At 39.7% G+C, this 10,847-nt stretch overlaps 1 pseudogene; it reads left to right on the top strand.

Moving 5' to 3' along the window:
• The first annotated feature begins 6,368 nt into the window (after nucleotides 1-6,368).
• LOC129485801 (large ribosomal subunit protein eL37-like) lies at nucleotides 6,369-6,715 on the top strand (annotated as a pseudogene).
• Nucleotides 6,716-10,847: the final 4,132 nt, after the last annotated feature.

The raw sequence follows: 10,847 nt of genomic DNA, 5'->3' as shown, positions 1-10,847 counted from the left end.
GGGAGAAGGCTCACATGTTGACCTACAGAAATACAGAGGAGGCTGGCAGGCTGCCTGGCCTGTGTGGCCAGGGTATGGCTGGATGGAACATGGAAAAATACAGACTGATCCTTTAACATTCAAAGAGGAGCAAACTGCCTCAATACTGCCCATTTAGACCAGATATGAGAAGATGCACCATTCTGCTGCCAGGACTGAGTAGAGGTTTCATCAGGAATAGGAAATGGAAGGGAAAGGTAGAGGGTGCTTGATCAACCAAAGAATTTACACCAAGATCCAGCCAAGGGTAGCTGGATGGGGCTTTTCCTGTGCTGCTGGGGCTGTGGTGATTGTGCTGTGGACATGCTGGTGCATGTGTATGCTTCCTTCATAAGTAATAGAGGAACTGTGGAAACAGTTTTAGAGGGGATGGCTCAGTATGAAGGCAGCAGCTGGTGTTCTCTGGGTTCTGGTTACCCTCATACCTTTTAGGCTTAATTGTTATATTGAATTCAGGGCTCCTTTCTTTCTGTTAACTATAAGGACAATCTCATTCTTAGGAAAGAGGGCCTGGAAACTGCAGCTAATTCTGGCTTCTTCCTCCCTCTTCATCTGGCCCAGGAAGGCTGAGGGGTGGGGCTGTAAGAGGCCTCCTTGTCAGAGCCCCCGTATGTGATGATCCAAGGGAGTTTCCTCTTTCCTGCCTGATTTGGTTTGGATTTGTGTTGCTGCCCAAACCTCATGTTGAATTGTAATCCCCAGTGTTGGAGGAGGAGCCTGGTGGGAGGTGATTGAATCATGTTGGCGGATTTCCCTTTTGCTGTTCTTGTGATAGTGAGGGAGTTCTCAGGAGATCTGGTTGTTTAAAGTGTGTAGCACCTCCACCTTTGCTCTCTTCCTCCTGCTCCAGACATGTAGGATGTTCCTGCTTCCCCTTCACCTTCTGCTTTTAAGTTTCCCAAGGCTTCCCCAGCCATGCTTCCTGTACAGCCTGCAGAATTGTGAGTCAATTAAACCTCTTTTCTTTGTAAATTACCTGGTCTTAGGTAGTTCTTTATAGCAATGTGAGAACACACTTGTACACTGTCTTTCAAGTCCCCAGAAAAGACCTGAAGATCTTTCTATGCTTGTCCGTATAAGATTTGGAAGCAGGGACAGCTTCTTGGCACATGCATGTGTTCAGCTCTGCATTATGACCTCCGTGACCTCTCATTAGGCACTCTGTGTGACCTTGTCGGGGTGCCCTTATGTGGCAGGCCAGGTCTCACTAACGCAGGCCTCCATAACAACTGTTTCAGTACTGACCCAGTGGTTAAGTTAGATATTAAAAGCTGATAGAGCCAGTGTCCTTATACAAAGGCTGGAATGTAACAAAAGCCCACCAAGAGTTTTGCCTAGGCCTTTTCTGGGCCTTAAAGTATGACAAAATAATGAAGGAATCTGAACAGGCCCCTTTTAGGATTAAACAAGTTTTATTGGGGGGTCTGAAGAAACTCCCCAGGCCTCCACAAACAAGTTTATTGGGGGTCTGAAGGAACTCCTCTAACCTCCGTGATTTAACAGGAGGCAAGACAAGGGTAATCACCCCAGCACCTGAACCCATTTAGATTAAGTAAATTTACTGAGGCTCCAGAGGAAGGTCTTCAGGACTCAGATCTTAGTTATAGATTAGAAGAAGTTAACCACTTATGTTTTTAGATGAGTGCACACTTACATGTAGACATATAGCTTAGAAAGTATATAAGTTCTGGAAAACTTCATAATTTTGAGTTGGTCTGGCAATAACTTCCAGGCCTTCTCCCTGTAACCAGTAGCAGAAATAAAACTCTCTTTCCCCCCAAGTTCATCTGCATTTCATTATTGGGCCACAAGAAATAGCAGACCGACCCTCGGTTTGGTCTGGGAACACTTGAACCTCCACCTCCAGTTGTCAGGCAAGATCAGTTCCCAAGGATCTCCTGGGGACTCCTTGTCTGTGCGGATCTTTTGCCTTTTCTGTCATGGAGGGATGCAAGCAAAACAGAACTCAGTTCTTGTCCCCAAGAAACTCACAAAGGAAATGGGATAAATACAATAAAAGACATATGAGCCCATCAATTCTTTGCTGATTTAAACGTTTCTAATTGTTCATTGTTTCTCCTAACTAAAGGATATCTGTTTTTTTCAGAGTGTTTCTTTACTCAATTCTAAAAGAGGTAATCACTCAGAAGTTATGGACAGATTTTAACCAGTTTATAGAATATATAAAGTGAGTTCATGTAATAATAGGCATTTTTGCTTCATAATTGCCAAAGAAAACAGGCATTTAAAGCCATTTAGTTGTGTGAATATAGTCTGTTAAATTTTCACCACCGAAAGTTTCCAGTTTGTTAAAATGTTGTAAAGAATACCTAAATGCAGTAGCTTCCTACCTGAATAGTTTGCCTGTTTTGAGATAATTTAGTTTTTTATCTTGACAAAATTTTCATACAAAACTATGCCTATTCTCTACTTGGTAGTCACGGTGTCAGAATTCTCCCCAGGGATTTTTACAATTTTCTAAATACCTAGTATCAAATCGAATGAACTATCATTAAAAAAATAAAGTCTAAATTGATTAAATAATCAGCACAGAGCTTCCAGCCATATCCCTTGTTTGCGCAGAGGGAGACTTCATGCTTGGCAGAAGTACATGCTAGGGAGAGGTATGATTTGTGGGGTGCTCTAAAGCCCCCACTTAGGTTCCTTTATATTTTCATAGATAAGCTTTATTATTTTGCGGAAAGATACCAAAGCTTTAAGGCTGTTGTTAATTACACATTCCCTAGGATTGAGAGTGGGGGGACATGATCAGCCCTTATCAGCCTCTGATACTTCAGTAGGAATTAAGATCATATTTGAACCGAAAGCAACTAGGAGATTATTTACCACTTACTCTTCACTTCACAGATGAGGAAACTGAAACCCAGAGGACATACATCATTCGTCCACAGGGGTGATCACACCCAGTAATTAGCAACAGAGCTGGGACATCACAGTCGCATTTCCATTTCCGGGTGCTTGCACTAGGTTTCCACTTACGGGCACTTTTCCTGGGGCCCCACTGGCTGCGTTCAGCTCTGTGGGTGTCAGCTGCTGACTCGGTGTCGGGCCTTCCTGGGACGCTAATGGGGTACCTTGATAGGAGAGGTCAGGGACATTCCCTGGGTGCACATGTGTGCATGCTTGTTTGGGGGGTTGGGAGATGAAGCCATGTGTGAGGGGAGGCCCAGAGGCAGCATGAAGCCAGTGGAAGCTGAGGGCGGAAGTGGTGCAAATCAGGGTACAACGCGTTGCTGCAGAAAGTCTGCTCAGAGAGAGCCCCTGGGAGGAAGGGAGCACAGGCCAGCGTTTGCATTGGGGTTCATCTTCTTCTACATTTTCATCAGGCAAGTTGTGGAATGCCTGCTTTGTTCACAGTTCTGAGGGCAAGTTCTTATTTACACCAGATTTCTAGGGGTCTTTAGGGACCATGAGAATGCTTTTCTCTGTTTCTCAACTCACAAGTGAATAGGGAGCAAAGTGCTTCCGTGTGAAGAAATCACTACAGCCCTCAGGATGAGCAATTAGCCCTTCTCCCCAGTGAAGATAGCCCCTTGGAGAAAGCCCTTGGAGCCCAGGGCACCAGAGAGCCAGTTTGTTTATTTCCTTTATTGGTGGTATTTGCTAAATTTCTGTCCCTAATGAGCTAATAGACCTTGGATGCACATAAAGGCCATTTATTTAGTTTGGTAGGTTTACATATTTAAAAGAAAACAAACCCCTTAGAGCACTGAAGAACAAAGTCATGCAGCTGCTTAAAGTCTTAATTGTGACAGAAACAACTCTTTTATTTTAAATCAGCAAAATAAAGTGGAAAGCTAAAAGCTCATGCTTGACAACCATATTTTCCCAAACAGATGGAATCCTTTTGGGTCTCAGAGACTGTTTTACCAGTGTTTTTAATTCATAGCCTTAGAAAATCCTGACCCAAGTAATTTCTTTTTCAGAAACATCAGATTTACACCATTTGGGTTTTAGAAAACAATGAGAGGCTTCTAAAGTTAAAAATTATTATTTAGGGATTACAAACAAAAGCTTGAGTTCCTTACTGAAGGACACCAAGAAATACATTTAATCAGATAAGTAAACTTATTTCAACAATCTAAATTATAGTTTTATTCCCAAGTTAGCTTACATAACTGTCTTCTGTAGAAAATATGAAAGTTTGGTGAGATTAAATTGATACAAAGTTAATTGCTCTCAAACTTTATTTGGGTTGTTAATAGATTTGATATTAAGCAAAAAGAAGTTAATTTTCTCATGACTCTAGAAGAATTTGTTTGAAGTTTCACATTAGATCTTATGAGGTACATTTAATTATTTTAAGTTCCCAATTTTATAATCAGAAATATGTCAATTAGATTTCTTTGAAGTTACTCCATGATAACTTGGAAAGTTATCACATTTATAAGTCATAACTCTAAATGGGTCTTAGATTTCAGGGTAGGTAATACCTCAAAAGGAAAAAAAAATAGAAACTCAAGAATGTTTCCGGGAGTCAACTTATTGAAAAGAAAACAGTGCTCTGAGTCTGATAGCTGGATATTGAGGTTCTCCGATTTTTGCTGTTCCTTTTATATTCCACGACCTGTTTACACCCTGGCAGCTAAAGCAATTGCTTTAGAAGAAAAAATTCAGACCATTCTCTATAAATGATTTGAAAAGCTTTTTTTCAAATAAAAAGAAATAGAGAAGTGCTCTTTTTAAAAACCTAACTTCTAAAATACTAAAAAAAAACCCCACACACAAAGAAAATACTTGCTCTCAGAATGTTTATATTTCTATGTTTTAATTTCTTTTCAACTTAAAGAGTAGATTACCACCCCAAATTACTTTATTCTCCATTTAGTGAGGCTTCTGCCTTATTCCAGAAAGCAGCCAACATTTTGGCTGCACCTGGTTAAATTTGTTTTCTTTCATATTTTGCGGGAGCACAAGACTCAATGCTAAGGGATACTTAAATAATTTCAAACATTTTTTCCTACTTAAATTTATGACATCTTGATAATTACCATAAAGCATAATCGATACCAGTTAAAATGATCTATTATTCAATGCGGCTGAATTTTGTATATTACTCCAAATGACAACAGTGACATAGTGCATGGCTGTAAACTCAGGTATGACTGTGAAAACACAAGAGGTATTTTGTTTATGTCTACTCTATACTTACAGAACAGGCAGGCTGTAAATTGAACTCAGTGCTGATTTACCGGGCTCACAGATTTATTACTTACATATTCAATACATTCCATAAAGAGTTCTCAAACACCTGTTATGTGTCAAGCATCTTGTTCTGCATTGCAGACAGCTTGATGGAAAAACACAAACACCCCCTTGAGGAACAGCCTGAAGATGGGGCTTCAGTGTGTGCTTCTGTGGGGGCACCTGGGGAAATGTGGAATCCTCACCTAACTCATAAGGGGAGCCGTCTGTTACTTGTTTTAAGGAGATCAGATGTGGTACTGGTGAATACTGCACACGTATCACTTATCCTATGGTTGTAGAGCTACTGAACAAAATCAGAATTTAATTTTACTTTGGTGACAGCCACAGACAAACCTGGAAGCAGTAGTATTGGAGGACCAACATGAGAAAGGGTGTTTCTGTGGGTAGCAAGGAAGAGATTCTCTCAGGAGATACAAAGGAAGCGACAGAGCGCCAACCTCTCATCCTTCCCTGGAGTCCAGATGGACATTGGTGATAACGGGAGCCAGTACAGAAGCTCTCCGGGGATGACAGGGGAGCAATGCCTAGTCCTGTTGATCCCTGCTGAAAGGAAGACTTCCTCCTAGGTGGTGGGGCTTCCCCTCCTCAGGAGTCATACAATTTCTGGGCTGCCTCTTGTCAGGCTACCAGCCATTGATGACTATTGTCTAAATCTGTCACTTTCTTAGAAATTGTAAAATGGCGAAATTCTAATTTTTTAACCATTTTTCATTTATTAGCTAGGATACTTCTATAGAGAGAAACTTCCCCTTATCCATTCTTAGATTAGCCTGAGTATAGAAAAGACAGGATGAATGTTTAGTAGTTTTCAAAATAATGAGTGATTTCTGTCTGTATTCCAGACACAGTGCATGTTTAATACATGTGAATGTACAGGTTTAATTTAATTACATTTAATGTTTTATTACACTGCAGTTATTATCCTCATTGCTACTCAAATCAACCTATTTATATCTAGCAGGTGTCTTTGAAACAACCCTAGGAGTGTGATAGCTTCCATGTTTGCTGTTATGACCAGATAGTAAAAACTTTAGGCTTTGCAGGTCATAAAGTCTGTGTTGCAATTACCATTAGATGGTATGTCAATAAATGAGTGTGGCTGTGTTTATTTCTGGTCTTGGCCGCAGAAGCGAGATGACGAAGGGAACGTCATTGTTTGGAAAACATCACAATAAGACACACACGTTGTGCCACCACTGTGGCTCTAAGGCCTACCACCTTCAGAAGTCGACCTGTGGCAAATGTGGCTACCCTGCCAAGCACAAGAGAAAGTGTAACTGGAGTGCCAAGGCTAAAAGTTGAAATACCACCAGAACTGGTCAAATGAGGCACCTAAAAATTGTATACCGCAGATTCCGGCATGGATTCCGTGAAGGAACAACACCTAAACGCAAGAGGGCAGCTGTTGCAGCATCCAGTTCATCTTAATGTCAACGATTAGTCATGCAATAAATGTTCTGGTTTTAAAAAATACAAAATAAATAAATAAATAAATAAATAATAAATTTAAAAAGACAGCCCTACAGGCCATTGTTTGTGGACTCCTGTTCTAAAACAATCACAATCTGTGTACTAAGACAAAAATATCTAGCAAATGCACAGCATTAAGTATATTTAATCCTTGTTCTATCTCGTGATCCTACCAAACTGTATTTCTATTTAGTCAGAAAATGAAAAGAGGCAATCATGGAGAAGAGGTAGATTGAATGCTGGGGGTGATGGCATTGCTTTGATAAAATAATAATGCTTCTTATTGCAATTAAAAACATATCTCTATATATACTCATAGATGTATAAAAATATAAATCTTTGTATGTGTACAAGCGTATGTACACAGGTATGCAAATGTCTCAGGTTGCTTAGTTTCGTACTTTTGTAACTGAAGGGCAATATTTAATCAGACATCTTAAAAACCCACTGGCAAGGCTTTCTTGGGGGTGCTTGGTGTTACTGTTTGTAGATTCCCAGAATCTCAGGGTTAGATGGATTCTCACCTTAAATAGTGTAACCCTTCCAGTGGGTGACTTCCTTTATGAATCAACCAGCAACCAGCCATTCAAACACCATGTGAATGCCTCTAGTGATGAGAGGCTCACTTCCTCTGGAAGCTGACCATTCTTGAATGATTCTTTAAAAGATTTTCTTAGTAGTAAGCCCACATCTGTACGTTTTTGAATCACTTCTGTAAGGAGGTCATTCCCAGCCAACTGGTTTCATCAAATTCGTCTTTTACATGCTTTCCTATGGCCTGCACCTCTTTGTAGAATTTGTCACCTCTGTATGTGTGGGTATTTGATTAGTTACTTCCTCCTGTGCTAGACTGTAAACTTCAAGAGGACAAGGATACATCTGTTTTTACTTTGTATACCAAAGATCTAGCACATAGCAGAGTCTCAAGAAATATTTGTTAAGTGAAAAAATTAGTTGTTATTTTTCCATCCATAGTTATATAAAATAAGTGCAACCCTCTAAAATATCCGCTGGCAGTACCATACTCCTCTTAAATATTATTTTTCCTAAGGTAAACGTCTAAAGCCTCCTCAATAATTCCTTTTGTTGGAAAGTGTTTGATTTATTTGCTGTTGTAGTTGTTTTTCTTTGAACAGCTTCCAGTGGGGCACTCAAATTTGACCAATATCCCAGATGTACCTTGACCAGATCAGGTTTACAATGGGACCATCATGTCCTTATTGTGGAGACAGAAACAACCATTAGCATTTGGTAAGAACATTGTATAGACGATTTATGTGATGCATTAAAAATATTTTGTCCTACTTGTATATTTCTGAGTGTACACTGAATTTCATGGCAGTTAACACTATCATGATGCTTGATTTATTCAAATCCACTGTGTTCCCAGTTGCTGTCTTCCTTCCTGAATTATATTGTTTTATTTAAATGTCCTGCTTATTTATTTTATATTGAGAGCTGATGTGTGTGATCTCTGAGTAGTACAACTTAACGTAAATATGCCACTACTCTTTAAACAATTTTAAAACTGAGAGAGTTCCTCTAGACATACCACTGGGCAGCCTTCTTCCCAAATTATTTAAGTCTTCCCTGATGTCAGAAAAATAACACACCATTTCAGTTGGTTAGGAGTTGATCTTTGCATAGCATACTGTTTTAGGATCTTATTTTCAGCATGTCTTGGTTTCTAAATACCTAAAAACCTGTAGTTTCCAAGCTGTTCCTTGTTTCACATATTTTCTAGAGAGAACAGCAGCTTATCAGTTTCCACTTCCCTGATACATGCCCCTCTCTTCTCCAGCAAAGCTAGTCTTTCCATGGGATTTGCAGTAGTAATTGAATATCTGGATCAGGCATCTTCTGTCATGAATTCCTTCCTTGGAATACATTCAGCAACTGTCTAACCTCATCTCTCTTACAAACAACATAGGCCTGAAATGTAGTGATCTCTCTTATTAATTAAAGGCACAAGGAGCTTGGGACCTGCTGCTCTGAGGGATTCCAGACCATCAAGGGCTCTGGCAAATAGCTGATCCAGGCAGAAATCTTGGCCAGCCTCTTCCCTTCTAGGGTGTGGACTCATCTGACCTTCATTCATTTGAGGAGGAGAGAATGCACTGAATTATAGATTTCCTCTCTGCCTTTATCATAATATTTCACAGGCACCACAGTTGTGGGTGTAAACTTGGATGATAAAATGCAAACAATGTAGGATTTTTTGTTCAACTTTGGATGCAAAGATGAGTTTAGTGCCCCTAGTCTCTTTTCTACCTTCTTCTGGTCAACCTCAGATACTGCTATAATGCCTGCTATGTCTTTCTTCATTGGAGTTTCAAATCTTCCTTTCCTAAGCTTTAGGTCTAGGATTTTCATTGCCATTTGGGCATCTCCATCTAGATTTTATAATCTTTCCTCAAACTGAACGTATATAAAATCAAAGTCATCAACTTTTTCTCCAAATTCTTTCAAAATCCTGTCTTTCTCTTAATACTAATAGCAGCTATTTAGTTCTTCAGACTCAACACCTTGGAGTCATCTTTGCCACCTTTTTGTTGGTCTTATGTGTGCATAAAGCCTGCACTGCTGGAAAGCCTCTTACTTGCTCCTCCACCTCAAACCTTCAGTCCGTTCTGTGCACTTGAACCTTTCACAAGCGTGACCACTAGACTGGAAGTCTTACAAGGGTAGGGGCTGTTATTTTCTGGTTCATGGCTGTCTTCCTAACACTGAAAGCCATATCTGGGGCACTCAAAAAATTTCTTGAATGACTTAGAAACTTCACAAGTTTTTTTTTTCTTTTTTTTAATATTTTATTATTATTATAATTTAAGTTTTAGAGTACATGTGCACAATGTACAGGTTTGTTACATATGTATTCATTTGCCATGTTGGTGTGCTGCACCCATTAACTTGTCATTTAGCATTAGGTATATCTCCTAATGCTGTCCCTCCCCCCTCCCCCACCCCACAACAGTCCCCGGAGTGTGATGTTCCCCTTCCTGTGTCCATGTGTTCTCATTATTCAATTCCCACTTATGAGTGAGAACATGCGGTGTTTGGTTTTTTGTCCTTGCAATAGTTTGCTGAGAATGATGTTTTCCAGTTTCATCCATGTCCCTATAAAGGACATGAACTCATCATTTTTTATGGCTGCATAGTATTCCATGGTGTATATGTGCCACATTTTCTTAATCCAGTCTATCGTTGTTGGACATTTGGGTTGGTTCCAACTCTTTGCTATTGTGAATAGTGTCGCTATAAACATATGTGTGCATGTGTCTTTATAGCAGCATGATTTATAATCCTTTGGGTATATACCCAGTAATGGGATGGCTGGGTCAAATGGTATTTCTAGTTCTAGATCCCTGAGGAATCGCCACACTGACTTCCACAATGGTTGAACTAGTTTACAGTCCCACCAACAGTGTAAAAGTGTTCCTATTTCTCCACATCCTCTCCAGCACCTGTTGTTTCCTGACTTTTTAATGATGGCCATTCTAACTGGTGTGAGATGGTATCTCATTGATTTGCATTTCTCTGATGGCCAGTGATGATGAGCATGTTTTCATGTGTCTGTTGGCTGCATAAATGTCTTCATTTGAGAATTGTCTGTTCATATCCTTTACCCACTTTTTGATGAGGTTTTTTTTCTTGTAAAAAACTTTTTGTTTTTTTCTTGTAAATTTGTTTGAGTTCATTGTAGATTCTGGATATTAGCCCTTTATCAGATGAGTAGGTTGTGAAAATTTTCTCCCATTTTGTAGGTTGCCTGTTCACTCTAATGGTAGTTTCTTTTGTTGTGCAGAAGCTCTTTAGTTTAATTAGATCCCATTTGTCAATTTTGGCTTTTGTTGCCGTTGCTTTTGGTGTTTTAGAGATGAAGGCATCCTTGCCCATGCCTATGTCCTGAATGGTATTGCCTGGGGTTTCTTCTAGAGTTTTTATGGTTTTAGGTCTAAAATGTAAGTCTTTAATCCATCTTGAATTAATTTTTGTATAAGGTGTAAGGAAGGGATACAGTTTCAGCTTTCTACATGTGGCTAGCCAGTTTTCCCAGCACCATTTATTAAATAGGGAATCCTTTCCCCATTGCTTGTTTTTCTCAGATT

This window comes from Symphalangus syndactylus, chromosome 7 (genome assembly GCF_028878055.3).
Source record: "Symphalangus syndactylus isolate Jambi chromosome 7, NHGRI_mSymSyn1-v2.1_pri, whole genome shotgun sequence".
Taxonomy (NCBI): Eukaryota; Metazoa; Chordata; class Mammalia; order Primates; family Hylobatidae; genus Symphalangus; species Symphalangus syndactylus.
The sequence above is the reverse complement of the archived record's forward strand: the minus strand, read 5'-3'. Positions and strand labels throughout refer to the sequence as shown.